A 22,313-nucleotide genomic window follows, 5' to 3' on the forward strand; every position below is an offset into this window, starting at 1 on the left:
ATGACTTTTGGACAGACTCTTCTCGACATTGGACGCGAAGAAAGGATTAGAGTTTTCCACGTGAATAAAAAGAAAAGTAATTAACTCTCAAACATACACTACTCAACAAAATTAAAGGATCTCATTTTAAATTAACGTTAAAAAGAAAAAACTAAATTCTAAGTTACGTTATCAATTGTATATCATAAAGTTATATATCGTAATATTTCCTCTTTAAAATGCTTTTTTAATTATTGCATTGCGATTTTTTGGATGATTTAAAGTGATTAGCATTTTTCAGGTCTTTTCTAAAAAAAAATCTGTATTTATCGGCATTATCCCGAGATGTACCGCAGGGAGATTATACGGTCGAATTTACAATCTTATCTGTGTGTGCGTGCATGCATGCAGAAAAATCTCATTCTTTTGCTAAGAAAAGTGACTACTCAATTTACTTCCTTTTTTTAAATAATAGTTATCTTTAATAAAGAATATTTTCTTGATAATAATCTTGAAATACACTTAGAGGCTGCATACAATGAAAGGAATATAGAACAGGAAATAGAGAATAAGAATTTTAACTTATCACCTACCAGAAATCAGGTAGATAGAATCACACAGTTTCTAGGTTGAAATTCTTATTCTCTGTTCCCTGTTGCATATTCCTTTCATTGTGCGCAGCTCCTTATACAAATTTTAAAAGAATTAATTATTATATATGCAAAACAAGAATTTATTTTCTCTTAAAGAACATTTTATAAAATTTTTATAATTGTCAAAAAAGCGATTTTGTATAATAAGCAAATTGAATTTGTTTTAATTTTTGAATATGCGATTATTGTACTTAAAACTGTGAGTTAAAACGTTTATATTGATTTAGTTAATGAAAATTTATATATGCGCGCGCGAAAGAGTAGTTCTTGTAGGCATTTTATCTTTTTGTTTTAATTTAATAATCTTGATTGATGAAAATATTAAATAAAGGATTCAGAATATATTTTGAATAAATTTAAGTAACGCTTGTAATAAACTTATAGATTTGCAATATATGAATTTTTAAAATACCTCAAACAAGTAATTATTATTTGCATACAGTAAGTATCTTTCTGTGTGTATGTGCGTGCGTGTGTTTTTTTCGAAATGCCAAGAAAGCAACTTTCAAAAGTGCAGGCAGCTTCAATTGTTGCAGAAAAACAAATATGACGGCAGAGAGAGAGAGAGAGAGAGAGAGAGAGAGAGAGAGAGAGAGAGAGAAGTTTTTAAGTAAAAATCTGAAAATGCATTACTTACTTTAAATTATCTCAATAAACAAATCGTAGCGTATATAATGATTAAAAAAGCATTTTAAAGAGGAAATGTTATATTTTACGATGCAATTAAAGAAATTTGCAGAAAATATTTTGCGCTCGTACATGTCGTTAAAGTGAGAATTTATTCTTCAATTTTTCAAGATTCACTTTAAATTATAATTGCTGTTTGCAGTGATATTATTGCAGAGACTCGGGATTCGAAAGTTGAGGTTTTCAACTTTAAAATGCTTTTTTAAACATCGCTCTGCCACTATTTTTCACAAAGATACGTAACTTTGAATTTGGTCTTTTTTAACATTGAATTTAAAACAGTCTTTTAATTTTGTTGAGTAGTGTAGGAGCAAGTTTCGAATCACGAAATATTTCTGATCTTTAATTACATAATATATATTGTTATTACGAATGCAACTGCAATACCATAGAATCATTCGCCTCGACGAGATAAGATAAAAAATACATTTTCAAGCTCTCTCGCGTAGCGAAAATTGTTGGCCCGTCTCTTTCGATTCGGGTTCGACGGTCCTCTCCGGCGCTATTATCGAGGTGCCTGGCAGGCTCACGTCTTTGCGGACGTCGAATTTACTGTCTCTCGCCCGAGGAAGCGTAGTTTCATCAATTTTTGATCGATCGCTTTTCGCTCCAACTTGCACCACGCCGAAGATGGATAAGAGCGACATCGAGAAGCGATTCACCGCCTCCACTTTAGATTCGTACTAAATTTTCCGCGCAAATGTTCCTGCCTGCATTATTCTTCCTCTTCTCTTTTTTTGCGTCCATCTGTTTCGCTCTTTCTCTTAACGGCAGCTGCTCACACTGTCGGTAATTTAATAAATAATATGAAAACGACGATCCTCGTGTGAACGGAGAAACATGAGCATTTTTATTTTAAAATAATATTATTATATTAAAATAATATTATTAAATATAGGTATGCAGGGTTGAAACGTTATTTTATAAAAGTAACGCATTATTCGAAAAATATCGATTTGTTATTTTTTTGTACTGTTAAAGTAAGATATTAGATTTAAAAATTATTTCATAAATATTAAACGTGAAATCAATATTACAATTTAAAATTATAAGCTAGTCCTTATAACAAGTTTTCCTTATATCTAATAAATCTTCTAATTATAATTAATAATTCTTTATTACAAATATTAATTACAAATATTAATATTTTCTATTTATTAATATTTTTGTTTTTTAATGTATGCTTATCTTTAGAAAATTAGATTGTAATTTACAAACGCAGATTTTATTAAAAACTTTTATTAAACATTGTTTTTAAACATTAATGTCGTTATTAAGAGCGCATTCCAATATTTATTGTCAATATTGAAAATTTATAGTTCACATTTATATGGCAGTGATTATCGGAATGCAGCCTGAGAAACAAAGTACATAACATTTTTCAATACTTAAATTTCTATTATAAAATATTTCTAGCCAATTAAAAATAATGCAACCTATTAAATAATTATAAAAATAATAAGGAATTAATAATAAAAGTAGCGACTAAATTCATTACGGTACAAATGTAACGATATTACCGAAAAAAATAATAATAAAAAACGGTAACAGTGTTACAAGTAATTACCTCCCAACTCTGCACAAATACTATTGTTATTTCTAGTCACTGTTTCGAAGATTTTAGTAATTAAATGACATTATTATCAAGACGTTATTCATATTCGCGAGATTTAGATATTCAATAATTTCTTGCATTATATCAGTACGTATAATATATCCTAAAAAATCGACATATCTGTCAATAATATTTATGAGAATTGAAGCTTTACGTATTGTCGTACTTCAATGTAGTAAAATACATTAAAATGGAAAACTGTTTCGACAAAGATTTCGCAATTTCTCAAACAAATTTTTTTTTTTAACTCGTTTTCTCAGTGTCGATAAAACATATGGTGAAAAAACTAGATCACGTACTAGTACTGGTCTCTCGTGGCCCATACATTTTATCTGCGCGCGAAATGAATGGTCTTTTTAATCGATAATTGATCTCATTCGTACCATTAATCCATCCCCTTGCATCAATGATGCATCAAACAACGCGAGCTTTTCCACCGGTATAACCGGTTATCACGAGCGCTTAAAAATAAACTAATTATTTCCCATCCGTTAATGCACGTGTTTATAAATTCATACCACGATTTATCGTTCATGTTTTAGCATTGTTTTGAAAAAATATTTGTGCTTAAAATATCAGTTTATACATTTGTGCATACAAGAATGATTTTGTTAAAATATTTAAAAATTTAGCTAAATACAGTTTTAAATAATTTTCTTTGATCATCCAAATAATAATGTGTAGGAACTTCGAATTAAGCAATGCTATAAAAACATTTTAACAACCAACTTGAACAATCTGTAATTATTTTGGTAGTTTAACAAATTATTTTCAAATATATCTAACATCTAAATTTTTACATACTTCAACAAAACTGTTCTTTTCGTGTAGGCTTGTTATTGAAGACTTGCTTTGTTCATTAAAATTTCATAATTTTTAAAATAAGTCAATAAAATATTAACGTTGCAATTAAGGAAAATTAAGTAATAGGCAATTTATAAATTTTATTGATACTGATAGGACAGAAAAAGTTCAAATGGTTATAGCGATAATCGATAATGTTTTATGGCCATTAATATCTCACCGGCTCTATAAAGAAGGAAGAGAAGAGGAAGAGAAAGGGGATTCCGATTATGACTGCAAGAAAGAGAAGCCCTGGCAGATCTATAATAGGAAGATTCGAATATTGCTGCATTCTTAATTATCGGAAGATCAACTTTCGAATAAGATTACAATGGATTAATTTGCAAGATGAACAAGTCGTCGATTATGGAAAATATTGAGCGTTGTGGAAAATTTTAACGAGACTTTACTTTTGCGAAAAGAAACGAGAGGTATGACTATTATTTCTAATATATTGTTGAAAAAAATATATTGTATTAAATAATATTCTAGTATGTATTTTTTAATTGTCATTAAAATGATATCAGTGTTGAGATTGAATGTGACGCGCTCAGATCGATAGAGGAAATCGACGAATTTTGAGTCAATCGCACGTATTACACATCGATTGTTTTTTCACTCATTACGTTATCTTACACAAAGTCTTCGTTATAAAGTCTGCGAGTAAAGTCTTATTTAAATATTCTTAAATATATATTTTTTTACATTTAAATTGAAACATTACGTATCTTTTGCATTCAAATTAAATAAATACACGTATTAAACTCATTTTAAATGAATTCATATACACAAGTGTACGTATTTCTGAAGTTCCTTATATGTCAGGTATTTTTTAGTAAGCATACTTTAACAATAAAATAAAAATATTAAGCTGTTAATTATTTGCACTTTGAACAAGTGCAGAATAGTTTCTTTATTTAACTAATTGTATGTTTGGTTAATTTATGTCAATTTTATGCTTATGATCACCAATATTTTATATACGTTCAGATTCTTGATTCTATAGTAAATAAAAGAAAAATATCCTCTTGTATTATATATAAAAGTTAATAATTATATCACTTGAGATATCAAGCATTTCATTATTAATTCAATTTGACGTCATATTAATTATCAATTAGTTTAATTATTAATTCGATATTTTTATAATGCGTATTAGTCAAAATGTATTGTAAGATATGAGTTACAAACAAACTTATTATTCTATTTCTGTTGATAATTACTGCAAATATTTGTTAATGATTAGAAAAGTAAATTTTTACTACGTATAGGTTCGTGTGTTTTCAAATTTTAATAAGTTTAAATTCACTATAGAAGAATAACAAAAGAGTTTCTTTCATTAAACTTAAATTTTATATATTTCACAATTAAATTATCTACAAATTTTGTATTAAGATTTTTCTAAGATGCTTGTAAGCATCAAAATTATTAAATTATGATATTACTGTTCTTTGATTTAGGACTGCGTTTCAATTTCGAAATAATCGACGCACAGTTAGCTTGAAATGAAAATTGTATAAATTCACAAAAGAAATACGGTTAGGCACGATGAACCGCCTTGACCAAATGACCTTTTTCATTTACGTGTGTTTAACTTCATCGATTTTCATTTAATATTGTTAAATTTAATAGTACTCGTGTACACGGTAGAACAATTTTGCTCTGAAGCATCTGAAAATTTAATTAGATACAAATACGAAAATAATTTAGTTGGACGTCAAATTAATTACATAAGAATCTCGAGCATGATAAACAATGCCACAAAAAGTTTTGACATTCTAGCAATCAGTTAATTTGAGCGTTTTACAAAATTATTTTGTACACAGCATGTCTAAAATCAGAACATAAGACGTCTTTAGATGGTTCTTTGGTAACTCGAGTTACCGTAGAAATATCTAATTTTTTTATATAATGAAACTGAAGTACCGAACTTGACGTATGCAAAATTCTACGATAGGTTAACGATGAAATAAGAGAAAAAAAATGTTGGAAATGTAACCTTTCACGTATAACTTAGTGACAGATAAGGCTCGCAGATGCTTCTTTAACTAACTGCATGTAAATCTGCCATAGATTTTTCTCAAAAACGAGATTATAATAGTTTAAAAAACGATTTTAATGGTCACAAAAAAGTAATAGGTTAACGGAAAGATATTTACATGCACAAACTTGCATATAAATTTAACCTCGAAAAGTATACATAATCTCATCTTGTTCTCGTTCAATGAAGATGCAGCTATTATATGTTCCATACTATTTCATTAAGGTATACACGTAATTTTAATATTTTATTCCAAATTATATAAATATTTATAATTATAATTTTGGGTAGGCCGTGATGAGGCAAATTTTCGTACTTTACTAAAGAACTATCTTAAAATGCTTTTAAAATTAATTGTTATGCTATTAATAAAAATCTTTTTAAAAAAGTTCTAATATTAATTTCTTAATTCTGATTTATTTAAAGCTAATAGAAACTACAATATTTAAATTAGAATGTTTAAATTTGTAAGTAACAAAAAATGTACAAAAAAAAAACAGGAAAAAAGGAAGTTTTATATTTTTATATTTATCGCAGAAAGAAGGCACGATGTGATAAAATATGATTATGAGAGCTTGGGTAAGATATAAGGAAGGCCATTGGAGTATACGAAAACACTGTAAGAAAGGATCTCTATTGGGACAATATGACTCGGAGGTTATCGATGTTTGCAGAACTGAACTCTGTACTAAAAGCACGAAAGAAAAAGGAATAGATAAAAGAAACTGGTTTAGAAAAGATTCAGAGGAAATCTCATCAATTATATACGATAGAAAAGAAGGAAGAGTTATTTTTAAGGAAAAGGTTCATCATTAGGATTAAAGGACGTTTTATGTTTGATAAAAATCTGTATAAATATCATACCTTTATGTGTTCTTATAGTTTAAAGGGACCTGGATCGAAAGGTTTTTTCGATTCGGTATCGGTTCCAGTTCAATAAAATATCAACTAAATGTTCCAGTTTCAATTTTACCAATAAAAAAAATCAAAAAAATTACACTTTTTAAAGGGTTTTTTTCGATTCTACTTATTTGTTTTATTTTATTTATTTTTTAAATTTGTTCTATAAAGAAGAAGGAGGAAGAGGGGGGGGAGAGAAAGAGAGAGAGAGAGAGAGAGAGAGAGAGAGAGAGAGAGAGAGAGAGAGAGAGAGAGAGAGAGAGAGAGCGTGTTCACCCGTTCAATGTAGAGAGCCTAATCGAAAAGAGGCAATTGATCACATGACTCTGAATAAAAATTACGTAAACATTATTTTAGGCATGTTTCTCTCAGTCCTTTCTTACAACTTATTTGATTCTTATGGATCTCACTTATTATCAGGGCTGGGTAATATTTAAAATAATTCCATTTTAAATATGTATTTAAAATGAAAATGGCATTTTGCATTTTCTATTTTTAATGGTTTTTAGAAAATCACTTTCATTTTACATTTGAAATAGAATCGTGTTTACCATTTAACCATTTATAAAATAGATAAAATAAGTAGTTTCCTATGTTTTCACAAATTTTCTCTAGAATCATTGTATAATATAAAAAAAATCAAACCTCATGATTGGCCAAAGATTTTTATAAATATTCAAATAAACTGCAAATTAAACTATAAAAAGAAAATTAATTCTAGATAGTAATAAGTATAAATATCGAATCTTAATAAAAAAAATTAAAGTTCCAGCTTATGTAAAATACTAATGTAGATTTTAAAAAATGTATGTTACTCTTAATATTTAATTTTGATCATAATCAGCACTTATCATATTAATTTGAGTTATTTGAATAAATGATCTTATTTCCAAATCATAATATTAAGAAATTTAAAATATTCTCGTCACACACACACACGCACACACACACACACACACACACACACACACACACACACACACATCCGCACACACACCCACACACAAACACAGAAATACTTTATTCATAATACTGTCCGGGCTTCGAATTCCGTTAAAAATGAAGTTCATACGTAAAATAAAAAATGTATACTACCTTGGTGGAAAGTTTTTACGAAAAACTATATAGATCGAAACAAGATTTTAGAAATGCTTAATTTTTCATAGATATTCGTAGTGGGATGTAGAGTAGTATTATTTGTTTGAAAAACCAAGAAATCCTTCGTTCTCAAATAATGAATCACTCTATGTCTCAAATAACAACGAAAAATTATGGATTTTTAAGACAAACAAACTTTTTTTTGAGAAACTCTCTCTATATCCCACTATGAATATCTAAAAAAAATTAAGGATTTTTATCTTGTCTCAATCTATATACTTTTTCCGTACTTTTTCGCAAAAATTTTTTTCCGCTAGGGCAAGAAAAACCATTTTGCATTCGAAAACTATTTAAAATATCTATTTATCTATTTTACATTTAAAATAGATTCGAAAGATCATTCTGCATTTTACATTTTAAATATACTTTTTAAAAGTATTTTATAATTAGTATTTTAAATGGAATTCGAAAAGCATTTTACTCAGCCCTGCTTATTACATATGTATTCTTGAATTTCATAACTTAGAATAAATTCCTGCAAAACATGTTGGTGAGAAAGATAAATAAAAAAAATGCTATTAGGTGTTGGAATTAATTCGTAGCGTTTTACAAGTGATGGGAAGTACTTTCATTAATGTATTTTTTAATGCTCATGTGAAATAAATAACATTCTTTCATTAAAAAACGCTACGAATTAATTCCAACACCTAATAGTATCTTAAAAAAAGTTTACATTAAATTAATGTCTCGTGATCCCGCCAGATTTCTTATATCATATACAGGTGTTGCAAGTATTTACATTCTGATTATTATGAGAGTTGGCGATGGTAATACTGGATTGAACATTGGTAATTTGAACGAAGGAAGAACAAAGATTAAGACAAGGATAAAGATTAAAAATTAAGAACTGAAAATAGAACTGAAAAAGAACCGAAAAAACCATAAAATTTTACTAGTTCTGTTACGGTTTCGGTTGACTAAAAAAAAGGATTCCGAAACGATTCCGATTTTAGTTCGGTCACTGGCTTAAACCCTTGATTATAGACTATAAATAAGTAAAATATGCAAGTTTATATTGTATCACATTATTTAATTGTTTGTGATATCTTTTCCCCCATAGCAAGTGACATCTTACCCGTATATATAGAAGAAAGATGCCACTTGCAGGGTATCAATTTTTTTTAATAATACGGGACATCAAAAGTTTAATTCATTGATTTGTATGAATAAAGAAAGGTTGTTAAAATAATATAAATAATATTTTTTCGCTCGGTCGGGGCTCGATTTATTGCTTTAGAGCGAGTGTTACATCATCTTCTAAACTAAATCCTAATAAACTTAATTATACTATAATAATATTTATACACGTACAATCCTTTATCTACTTATATTATTACTCTTTTATATTGTTCAAATAATAAAATTTTATTTATTAATTGTAAACTTAAAATATGTACATTCTTCAAAAATATCGATTTTCGATAGTTCAAATAATCATACTTTTTTGAGCGATTCATATCGTACTATTTTTTTCAGTTAGTTCAAAATTTCAACTAAAAAAATTCTACGGGTTTTTGCTTGAACATTAAATTTAAAAATTTGAGAATTTTTTATCCGAAGTAGTCATTTTTTGCAAATTTTTCCAACTAAATTTCTTTGAGGCATTGTAATTAATTAAAATAAAATATGATTTATTTAATTCATATTTATCTATCTTTGAGGTATAAATTTCGCACATTATAAGCTAAAAAATACGTATTCAATCCAGAGATATAGCGTGACAGAGTTTCACATATTCTGGTTAAACCGGGAAGGTAACCAAAAATTCGGTCGGCTTCCTAAAATTAAATTTCCAGTTTTTTTAGTCTGCAAATCTACTTATTTTAGCAATTTAACATAATGTTTTGTAGGTCTGCATTTCTGAATTCTGTGGATTTATCTTTTTATGACAAAATTTAATAATATCAAGTAAAACAGATGATGCAGTTTGAATAGTTGCTTCTCGAATTTTCACAGGTCAAGAAATGATATTTGTGACAGTAACGTTACTAACAAAAAACACTACTAAAGCCTATTCTACAATGTACTCTTTGTTTCCTGTGTGTACCCTTCTTGTTTTTTACCTTTTGCTTTTTTCTCCTTTGCAACCGTTTTATCAACAATTGTATTTTTTGCAAATATTTCTTGTTTCTTTCGAAGTTCATTAATTTTTATCTCGGGCGATATAAAAAATCGGATAAGAAGGAAAAAGACAAGATGTAAAAAAATGACAAAAAGCAAAAAACAAGAAATAAAAAGCATATTGTAGAACAGGGAGAAATGGAAATAATGCGAATAATAGGAAAAGACAAAGGAAATAAAAAAAATTTTTTTTAAATTAATTAGCCCCAGATAAACTCTCTTATAAAAAGAATGAGATTTATTAGTTAGTAATTAGTGTAGCTAATCTAAAGTAAAAAAAATTTCTACAAAAAATTGCTCAATTGCTAGTTAGTTGTTATGTCGAAGTTTAAAATTGCTTTTTTTACATACTCAACCTTGTGCAACCCTCTTCGATCTAAAAAATTTATTTTCCCAAAGTGGAGTATGTATGAGTACACATACATGAATATTTGTTATTTTAGCCTTGAAAAAATAATTTTTTAAAAACTGTTGCACAGTTTGCGTTCTAAATAATGATCCAATATACATGTTTAAATTTTATCTCTCGTTTTTTAAAATTATAAAATTTCTATTTGTAGAAAAAAAGAATCGTCAAGCCTATAGCATCACAATAAGTATCGTTAATGTGTCATTAACATTTTGTAATTATTTTGTATGGAATTAATTAATGTTTAATTTACTTCTTTTCCTTATGTATAACATGTTCATATAAATCTTATAATATTGAAGTTAATCTTACTTTTTCTCGATATACAAAACAAATTAAAACTCGTAAGTAAAAGGAAATATCAAGTGCGATCGACAGATGAACAATCGACACAATACTTTATATTAAGGTATATAAATCAATAAAGCTTACAGACTCATACTTTGAAAATCAGCTTACACTCGAGTGTGCTTCTGAAAGCACAACGTTCAGTGAAGCAACTTGCTCGTATGCACTATAATCTACTAACTACAATCCAGTTAGTATTACATGTATCGTAATAACTTGCGTACATTTTTACATAAAGTTTATATGAAACGGCTTCCAGAACACACGCATCGAAAATTCATAGCATTTGGACTTTTTTAAACAATATTTTATTTACTTTCACAAGTCCTAACATTTCTGCGTGTAATGCAGACATCAGAAATTTACAGACATTTGTGTAAACTTTTGTAAACTTTCTGGCATAATGATTAATAGCAACAGACATCACATTAGTATTATATTTTTAAAATTTGCATATATAAGCAATAAATAAATTTTATGAAATATTGGTATCGTCAGTATTAATATTAGCACACAATTAAATACATTAACGAAATATAAATGTATCTCACTGTACACACAATTACGCAAATATTCTCGCACGGTACAAACGACTTTATTGCCACGGCTCCATGTACTCTCAGTGCCATGTACTCTCAGTGTTCATTTCACACTAGAAGGACAAATGCTTGTAAGTAGAGACATCATTTGTTAAAATATAGTTATAAGTGTAGCTATAGTTTGCATCCCGCATTTTTCTTGATGAATTTTTTTACAATTTTTGTTATAATAAATTAAATAAATCTTTATTATTAGTAAAGTTGATTAAAAGAAAATTGAAATATGATTGAATTATGATCCAATATTACTGTTATTAACAAAAAAATGTCCTAAACTTTGTCGAAAATTAAGAAAAAAAATCCGTATTTTTGTTACTTAGATCTCTACAAATTTTATTTTCTGTTATATTTTTAAATGATTATTTTTCAGCTTTAGAATGTTATACCTAATAATTAAATAATTTTAATAATTTATTGAAAAAAGGATCAAGTGTTTATAACAATAATAAAAACAATAATAAAAAGATAAAAATATCGAAATAAACCTGGCTCTCTCTCAAGCTTATTTTTGCAATTAACATCTGTAATCATATTAATTATTATTAGTTTTAAAAGCCAACGCTAGTTCTTAATAGCTAATATGTAATGTCTTTCAAATTTTTAACAAACGTCTCGTCCTTACATTAGAACCTTTTTAATGTAAAAACATACAAATAAATCCTACCTTACATATTAAGTCAAATATTAACTTATTATGTAAGGTAGGATTTGTTTTTATGTATTAACATTGAAAAGGTCCTAGTTTAAAAACGAAACGTTTGTTAAAAATTTGAAAGGCATTAAATTATTATAAAGAATTAACATTGATTTTTAGCTCTTTTTATTTCATATTATTGTTTTATTCAATTGAGCTTAATAATTCAATTCATTATTAGTTTTATTATCGCCAATTATCAGTCTTATCTTGTGACGGTACAATTTAGGAAACTTGATAGGTTTCATAAAAACACGAATTTAATCTTTATAATATTGCAAATATGTGCATATATAGAATGAATGTAAAATATTCTACAATAAATCTTCTTTTATGCAACTTCAGATTACAATTATGCATGACTGTGTTATTATGTCAATATTATAGTTGTATATCAACTATATAAATTGATCAAAACTTAATATCAATTGTACCTGATGTTAATTTTTCAAAGTTTGTATACACAAAACAAGAGATGTAACCTTAAATAAACTGTTAAATTTTTGTTATATTACTTTTTTTTATTTCATGTTTTTGTTATTGAATATTGCTCATATTAAATAATAAAATAAAATATTGATGAGATACGATTTAGGTGACTGGTTCAACAACTCTCTTCAAATTATGTAAAATTGCACAAGCTGAACAGAAATTTAAATGACAAATTAGTTTAGTTTATTTAAACAGATGTAACAAAAATATTGGAATAGAATGAGAATAAATGCAAACACGAAGAGATTAATGTTTTTATTATATGTAACGTAAAACAGGATAAAGCAATTAGCAAATTTAAAATGCTGCAGAAAGCATCCGAAGCGTTTTTTTACCGAACCAAATAACTGAAGAATTAAAAAAATTCATATTTTGCTTTACCTCTTTTTTTTTAACTATACTCAATTTGTCAAATAAAATAATATGCGATATTTTATATTAGTTTCGTTATGGTTTTTCGCTATGGCATTTTAATGAACACATATATACATCATATGCGCATTGCTTAATCTATTTTATAATCATAATAATTAATCAACAACATTAACAATTTAAATAATTCTAGATGAGATCATAATAAATAAATTAATATATAATAGGCAATTAGCGCTTATGGTATAATACAAAACTTTACATTAGAAAATATGTACATGACATTACATCACACTAAAGATATTGTAACTGTATTTTTAGTTAATTACAATTACAAATCATATTTTCGAATGTTCTATTTCATTAGAATTCTGAAAAGTAGATTATAATCTTATTTATTGTACATTTGTTATTTATTTAATATCTTATTTTAATTATGATTGACAATTGATTATGATTGATAAACAAGACACACACACACACACACACACACACACTCTCTCTCTCTCTCTCTCTCTCTCTCTCTCTCTCACTCTGAAAAAATATTTTATAACTAATTCTTTTAATTTTTTAATAAAAGAAGTTTAGTTCTGATATTTTTAATGGGCGACATATTTTTTCTATTAATTTTAAATATATGTCCTCGTGTACGTATTGAATATAAAAATTTTTTCCTCTTAGCTAATTTTTTTGTTAGAAAGTTTGTTTTTTCATATTTTTTTCATATCTTTTAATCATGCAAAATTGTTTCTATTTTTTATAATATGTCATTCTATAGTAACAGCCACATATAACACTATTGTAAAAAGATAATTAATTTATCGTGAAAACTTCATATCAGAAGATGCAAAATTCTCTTCATTTAAGTTATTTTGCAACGACTAAAATAGGACCAATATAAAAGATGCAAGACGATATAATTTAGTTTTCTAAATGAAAATTATAAACATTAGATTTGTGAAGTATAATCTAATATTATCACAATAAAAATAATGACGTATTTAACCTCGTTCTTTTACACTGTTGTTTTTAATTGTCTATTTTTAATTTGTTGTCAGTATTCATCCGAATACAATCAATTGTACTGCTCTACATTTACAATTTTAGTAGTTCACAATATTTTTTACATAGACAGCATTGTTTTTTAAGGAGATCCTAAAGACGATTAATCATATTGAAAATTGAAAGATTTTTTGTATGTCCATGGGATCTCCTTTGTCACCAATCTTAGCGGATCTTGTCATTCAAGATTTAGAAAATCACATTCTGTAGAACGTCAACATAAATATTCCTGTATTATCGGTATGCGGATGACATTTTACTTGTTGTTTCTAACAATCAGATCTATGTAATATTAGACAAGTTTAACTCGTATCATGACAGATTGAGATTCACAGTTGAGCACAATTGTGAAGGTATTGTGGATTTTCTGAATGTTAGTTTGAGGATTGTTGAGAGTCTCATAAGATTTGATAATTATAAGAAACCAACGAATTCGGGACGCTATTTAAATTACAAATCTAACTACCCAATAGAACACAAAAAAGGGGTGATAATCAGCTCAGAATCCTTTTCCTTGCCGGATTATCATAAGAAAAATATTGAATCTGATCGATGTTTTGCTCTCTAATGGCTATCCTTTAAATTTTATCTTCGCCACAATTAATAGCAGAATAACCTTGTCGAGGAAAAAAAATTTATACTATACTAATACAACTAAGAACTTCAATGATCCGAATAATAATAATCCAAAGAATTACTTTACGATACCTTACATGCACGAAATTTCAGAAAATTTTAAATCGGTGGCCGAAAAGAATAATTTGAAAGTAGCTTATAAACCTATGAACACGTTAAGGTCGGTCATCAGATTAAGTAAGGATAAATAGACATGGAACATTGTAATGTTGTATATAAAATAAGTTGCCTCGATTGCGATGTTTCATATATTGGTCAAATTAAAAGGAAAATTAAAACAAGGAGCGAATATTAAGAGATCCAAAAGCTCATGTACAGTAATGTCGGAACATCAGTTGGAATATGGATATGAATTGGACTGGGAGAATATTTCAGTGTTAGATTCGGAACCATGTTTTCAAAAAAGATTCATGATATGATATTCATTAAAAAACAAACCAAAGCTATTAACATACAAAATGATATAGATCACCTGAAGCATACTTTCCTTTACTTAATATAGCTTCCCCCACTTGACTCCAGAATTACCCTCTCCTTCGGTTTTTCGACGAAAATTGTTTATAAATTGTACTGTCATGATTGTACTGTCTGAGTTCAACATACAGTCTCCGATATTCTATTCGTTAACACAAGTTCACATCCTGATAGGATTCATAAAAATTATTGCACATAGGTAAGATATTAATGTGTTTTCATAATTGTAACTTTGATTCATTAATTTTATTATATTCATTTCATTAGAATCTGGAAATTATATGTGAATAACCAAAGAGGACTAGCGATAGGACTAATTAATTGAAATTTGACAATAGATAGTTTAACAAGATATATACGACATTATATTCGACTTCCTTCTCTTTGAAGATTTAACAAAGATTTCTCAGCAAAGATTTCTTGTTGTAAACGTTTGAAAAAAAAAATTTTTTTTCTTACAATTTATAACTCGGCATTTTATACTCTTTATATTATTCTGCGACTTTGTATTATATGCGTTATTCAGAATTTGTAATTTCGTAATACTGAAGATGACCTAATTTAAGGTCGAAACGTTTATTTTTTCCAATTGTTACATAATTAAAATATAATAAATTTTCGCTACAAACATCTTGCGTTGTGGTATATGCTGTTAGGAGAATTTCTCATTTTCATATTGAAAATAGCACTTATATCCAGACGATTTACGCCCTGATTAAAATTGCGGACAAAAAAGGATAGAAAATGCATTCTGTTTCTGTCTGCTTTACTATGTTTCTTAAACTGCATTTACGGATAGAATGTGTTCACGCAATTTATCAGTTCCTGCAAAAATAGATAGACATACTGCGATTCCTGTCCATTTCTGTCCGCCGATACGGATACGCATCCTATTCTTTTCTGTCCGCCGATACGGATACGCATTCTATCCGCTTCTGTCTGCCGATACGGATAAGCTTCCGAGAAAAATACACATCTGGATACTTCGTATCATCGACGGCAATCATAGGGACGCAAACTTCCTTAACGGAGACCACTGCGCAAGATCACTCATGTCATTTAACCGTGGATAATACTCGACACCTGAACATCAACTTTCCTGATAGAATAACATCTGGATACCGAGTTCCTCGACAGTGACCCTTAGGACCCTTGTCTAATGTCAACTAGAGATCCCTCTGAGACACTTGGACACTCCTTTTCCAGAATCGCGAGTTACTTGCAATTTCATTAAGCAACATCCTAACATCACCCTCGTTATCCCCCCAATACTCGGATGTCGCTTTCTCAAAGAAAAACATTAGTTCCTTGTCAGCAAATCTAGACGACATATTGTTCTTCGACGGTGAACATGTAGTTACTGATTTCCTCGGCGGACCTAGATGACATCAAAACATTCCGTTCCTCGACGGCGAACACGTAGACGATATTTAAACGCGTTTTTACATGAAAAGAATCTGTAAGAAAAAACATTGGGTCGGCTCTGCAAATCGAGATAATAAGCATTAGTTGACGACTACTGAGATTAGGATAAAAAGTAACTTTTCGTTACATTTCCATTATTATTTTTTTAAATCTACAATCGCCAATCACAGCGAACTAGAAGCTTTTCTAGTCTCAAGCTATGCACTGTAAAAAATTGTTGTGTAAAATCGCAACTATTATAGTGGATAATTTTGAGACCCATTATAATAGTTGTAAACGTCCACATGTAAATTTGCAATATGCAAATAAAAATAATTTCTTGATTTGTGAACTAAGCAGATTGTGAAAGTATAATTACAATGTGTAATTACAGGAACGATAATATGGCAATATATTTCGCATTATACATTTAACAGCAATACGCGAAAAATTTCTATTACATTATGTAATACTACTAAAATGGATAATTACAGAAAATATTCAAAATATCCTGCTATTTACATAATTTGCAATATAAAATAAGATATATTTATACAATAAAATTTTATACAATAAAATTTACATAATTTTTGTGGACTTACATAATTTCTGTAAAATTGCATGATTTTTTATATGTACAAGACTAATCATGTAATCTATTTTATTATATATGTGTAAACAATTTTTTTTATAGTGTAAGTGGCTTGGGTCCAATCATGTACAAAGTAACGATAAAAGTAACTGTAAAATTCGTTATCAAAAAACCGTTATCAAAAAATGTGTAACTTCTTTACCGTTACAGTTACCAAAGAAAAAAAGTATCGCAATTATTAGTAAAATTATCAAAAAAGTAACTTGTAACTGTAATTTCGTTACAAATAACGAGTTACTTCCGTTCCTTGGTAATTGTGGACAGATGCTGATAGAAATCTACAGAACGAGGACAAAAACGGATAGGATTCCTATACGTAATTGCGGACAGATGCAGGTGAATTGTGATTACGTACAGGATGCAGACAGTAACGGATAGAATCTATTACTGCAAATGCGGATTTTCTATTTGCAGATTGTGTTTGGATAGAACGGACAGCTTACGGTTAAAATTGGATAGAAATCCTATCCGTTTCTATCCGTTTTTCTTTGTTATTTTAATTAGGGCGTATCATTGACACATTCCCAGGTAGCAAAGTTTGACGTGTTTTGGGCCTTTACTGATCATTATTGACATCTTAATAAAGTTAAATTAACATTCGAATGTCACAAACGATTGACGTCATCGTGAGCCGTCATTTTGACGTTATATCTTGGTCCTTTACTAACATGATACTATCCAACTGGCGACTTATGACGTCAATATGACGTCACGGAATGGCATTACAAAAATGACGTCAATATAATGTCACGAAATGACGTCAAATAAAATCTGGCTGCTTTTTGGTCACTTGACATCATTTGTACAAACATGACTTGAATTTGATGTCAAAATGACGAACTTTGCTATCTGAGTTACTACATCAATATCTTACTCACGCACGCCACATATACACATAAATTTTCGTACAATAATTACATTTTAAATAGACGTCTAAATCCAATTTTGAGAACTCCACACTGTTTCTTTATGCAAACTACTAGTCTATGGACTACTATTTAAATACAATTTACACAGCTTTTATATGAAACAAATGTTGTTACGACGTGAGAATTCTGGAGCGCCATATTGGACTAAGAAATGGTAAAAGTCTCAATTTCGAAATTGTCATTCTCAGCATAAACTCCACCTCACAGATGCATATACTCTAATCCTGGAAAAGGATTTTGAAATTAATAAGAAAAGAAAAAAGTAACTGTTGAAAAAAGTAACAAAAATTATATAGGTTTATTTTCGATAATTTATTTCGAATATAGACGACTTTAGGATCTCCTTAAGGAAATGAAAATCGATCTTTAGCTGACTGGGTCAGGTTTGTTTTCCGAGATGTCCAGAAAAACTTATAATAACATTTACAATGTTACTGTAATATTAACGAGACGTTTTATTCTCGTTATAATATTTCTGGAATAATCTATGGGCGTTATTGAATAATGTTATACATAATGATCTATTTTTCTTTATTAGTCAGCAATCGATTCGATCAGAAAAGAATTAACAGAAAAAAGATTTGTTCCACATACTCTATTCTTCTCCGAATATCAAACTTCAAATTGTATTCGAGTTTCATTAAATATCGGATGCTATCTAAGTTCAGTTTTTCTTTTCCGATTTTAACTCTTCCGTTAAAATTTTATTTATTTGATATTGATTTTTATTTTATATTGATTGATTCTTTTATTTGATATTGATTAAATACCATTACTTTTCTAGGATTGCTCATACTCTTTTCATACGTTTCATTCAGACAGTACCCAAGTAATACACAATGTGATATTAAATTAATGTCAAGTTCTCTATATCAATTTTATCGTGACAATCGAATGTTACTCAAGTATATAATCTTTATCGCACTTGATATGTTTTCATAAGATTTTTATGAAATACAACAAATTAAATCAATAATGACATCGTTATTCTATTCTAATAGAATGTCCCAAGTTCGAGAATAATATTATTGCAGCGTGAAATTTCGTAAAAAATTAAATAATAAAAGTGTAAGCCATTTTTTTTCATAAAATAATTTTCGTAAAATTTTTAAATATAAACCTAATTTAATAGTTTGACTGATAAGCATTGACTCATAAGCATTAGTTAAAAAGTCATCTGTCCGTGTAATGTGCATGCAATAGTATTCGATACTAAACAAAACCTTGCCAAGCAATTGTATGCACACTATCACATATCTTTTTAACTAATGTTTATGATGAGTTAAACTTTAAACATTTATTATAACATTTATTTAAACATTGATTTAAATAACTACTTTACGAAAAGAATGACTAATACTTTTATCACTTAATTTTTCAAGAAATTTCACGCTACAATATTATTCTCAAATTTCGTGACATTCTATATAATACGTGTTAATTATAGACTACACAATCAGCACACCGCAGGGAAGGTCTTTTAGATAAGAGTCTAATTTTTTCACTTAGTAACTTCTAGAAATTTTGTAGTGACCATGAAATATACATTATTTACCGATAAGTTTTTTTAAACAAAAATAAATTGACATAAATCATCATAACTTGTTTGTGAATTGTAGTATAACAAGGAGTAGCGAGATATGAATATTAAAGTTGCAGCATTTCTTTTGGATACAAACTGAAACTAACGAATATCTGGCCAATACTAGAGAGAAAAAAGAGAAGATATGCCTCGCTAGGCGCGAGCGTCCTGTTTCTCGGCTATTACAAAAGAAACTCAATTTCAATGTTGGGACGAGGCCAAATATATAAGCATGCGCCAATTAACGGAATTCAGTTCGCTCGTGGCAATGCGTTCAACTAGGTACTCGACTGACCAAGTTTCATGCAGTCATAGAATAGTTATCAACATGTTTAGTAGGGCGTGATAAAAAAAACAATATAGAAAAATACATGTTTGGAGGAAGGCCAAAAAAAGCAGTCACGTATCTTTGTGCAATTTTTTTTTCAATTTGGCGACTAAATAAATAAGGTAGATACCTATATTCTATAAATAAATTTCTTTACATTATTAATTATCGCATAATTGTCAGTTTCGCATGATTAAAGATCAACATATAAAGTTCGATAAAATAACTGTTACGACTTATTCTAAAAAAATTTAAATAAATTCCAAAAACGTATTTAAAATATTAAATAAAAAATAGAGGTTAAAAGAAGTTATTTAAAATAATAAATACTGAATAACTGCTTTATTTTTATTTAATTTTGATATACATTTTAAATGAAACTTTTTTTTTAAACATGACCGATCCCTGATACACCTTATTTAGAATAAAAAAATATAAGTTCTAGAAACTTATTAGGTGTTGGAATTAATTCGTAGCGTTTTACAAGTGATGGGAAGTACTTTCATTAATGTATTTTTTAATGCTCATGTGAAATAAATAACATTCTTTCATTAAAAAACGCTACGAATTAATTCCAACACCTAATATTTAAAATATAAAAACATTGGAGCCGATAAAAAACTAGGAGGAGGTTTGCCTACAAATCGATTGTCTACAATATCATTTGTCTACATCACTTTTGCCGACAGTTCGTTTGCACACAAAAATTGTTGCCTACAGCTCGATTGCCTACATGCACACTATTCTCTGCTTTAAAAACACAAATTCTGTTTTAAAACACAAATTATCTGCTTTAAAAATATAAATTATTTTCTTACTTAACCTTAATTTTATATATGTGCGCAAAAATGCTTGTAAGCAAACAAGCTGTAGATAATAATTCCTATAGACAATAATACAGATAGGCAAAATGACTTCATTTCTGAAATTTTTATTTGTACGCAAAAATGTATGTAGGCAATCGAACTGTAGGCAATAATTTTTGTGCGCAAACGAATTATCATTGAAAGTGATATAGGTAAACGATGCTGTAGACAATCGTTCGTAGGCGCCATTTTCTAAAAAACTGTATGACTTATTTAAAATAAAAAAGGTTCCGAAAACTTATTTGCACCCAGAAAAAAGTTTTTTTGATTTATTGAAAAAAAAATTTGCTTGAATCAAAGAAATTTGTGCTATACGGTTAAAAAAATATTCTTTGATTTGAATGGCATTTCTTTAAATTTTTATTTTCCTCAAAGATATTGTCTTCGACTTAAAAAAAACAACGAAAGAAATGATTTCTTCAATTTAAACATAATTTTTCCTTGAGTTAAAAATATTAAATAAGAATTAAATAGTCAGAAGAAATTATTTAAAATAATAAATATTAAATAACTTTTTTATTTTTTTATTTAAAATATATGTTTTAAATAATTTTATTTTAAATATAATCGCGAGCCCTCTAGCCCAACGTACATTATTATTGCAGCAATGTCGATTATTATAGATTAAATAAAACAACATTGTTCAGTATAAAATTATTTTTAAAATTGTTTTATAGCCGATTTGTACATCATTATATGTCATACATTTACAACAATTAACACGACACTGTAGGAATTTTACTACACATCACGTACGTAAGCTTATCTTTATGCATAACGTAACAAAAACATTACTTTCCTTACAGATACCGTCAACCGTCTTCATCAACCGTCCTCAGTCTCGTCTATTGCCGGCACGTTCAACAGGTGATCTCTCTAGTCATTGAAATTAATTAATTAATTAATTAATCAATTAATTAGATTCTTGAATGTATAATTTTGAGTTCTTACAATATTTCTTTTTGTATAGAATACACAAATTGTTTTATTTAGAAAATTCTTTTGTTTTCTTTTTTCTTTTATTCAAATTTATTATTGCCCAATAATCCATTTCAGTTTTATCAAATTTTATTTTTAAAATATTCTATAGAATATAAAAAACAATATTTTACAAAACATAAGAAATAAAAACATTCTTTTATTTTGAAACACAGCTTCAAAGCAGTGTTAGACAAAATTAAAAATTAATGATTACGGTTAAAAATTTAATTTTTGATTATAATAAACAATTAAAATTTTTTAGTTGCCTTCAAAATCTTAAGTATTAATCAATTAAATTTTTAATTTGCAATTTTAATCGATTAAAAAGTCATTACATGTAACTGTGATTAATTTAATCGATCAATTAACAATCATTATTTGCTGTAAATTAAAAAAATCAATCGTTAATTATTAATCATTTGTGTTTTGTTAAGCACAGATTAAATCTACTTAATTAGTTTAACATTTTTTTCGGTAAAAAGAAATTT

The 22,313-nt window shown here is 27.9% G+C and overlaps 2 protein-coding genes across 5 annotated transcripts in view; one reads left to right on the top strand and one right to left on the bottom strand.

The window, feature by feature from the left end:
* The window catches only part of RhoGEF3 (Rho guanine nucleotide exchange factor 3), a 253,411-nt gene that overhangs the window by 157,538 nt on the left and 73,560 nt on the right, over positions 1–22,313 (bottom strand). The gene's annotated exons all lie outside the window — the stretch shown is intronic.
* Positions 9,069–22,313, top strand: part of LOC105151800 (lysosomal acid glucosylceramidase) — a 41,751-nt gene continuing 28,506 nt past the window's right edge. Inside the window, exons 1-2 of one of the 3 annotated variants that reach the window (XM_011065713.2) lie at positions 9,069–11,424; positions 21,651–21,711. The gene's annotated coding sequence lies outside the window, so the exon portion shown is untranslated. Of the gene's footprint in view, positions 11,425–13,557; positions 15,283–19,882; positions 20,101–21,650; positions 21,712–22,313 lie in introns of those variants that run through there. The other 2 variants (XM_011065715.2, XM_011065714.2) reach the window with 2 other exon arrangements.

The sequence above is a fragment of the Acromyrmex echinatior genome, chromosome 3 (assembly GCF_024713525.1).
Source record: "Acromyrmex echinatior isolate Ae372 chromosome 3, ASM2471352v2, whole genome shotgun sequence".
NCBI classification, from domain to species: Eukaryota; Metazoa; Arthropoda; class Insecta; order Hymenoptera; family Formicidae; genus Acromyrmex; species Acromyrmex echinatior.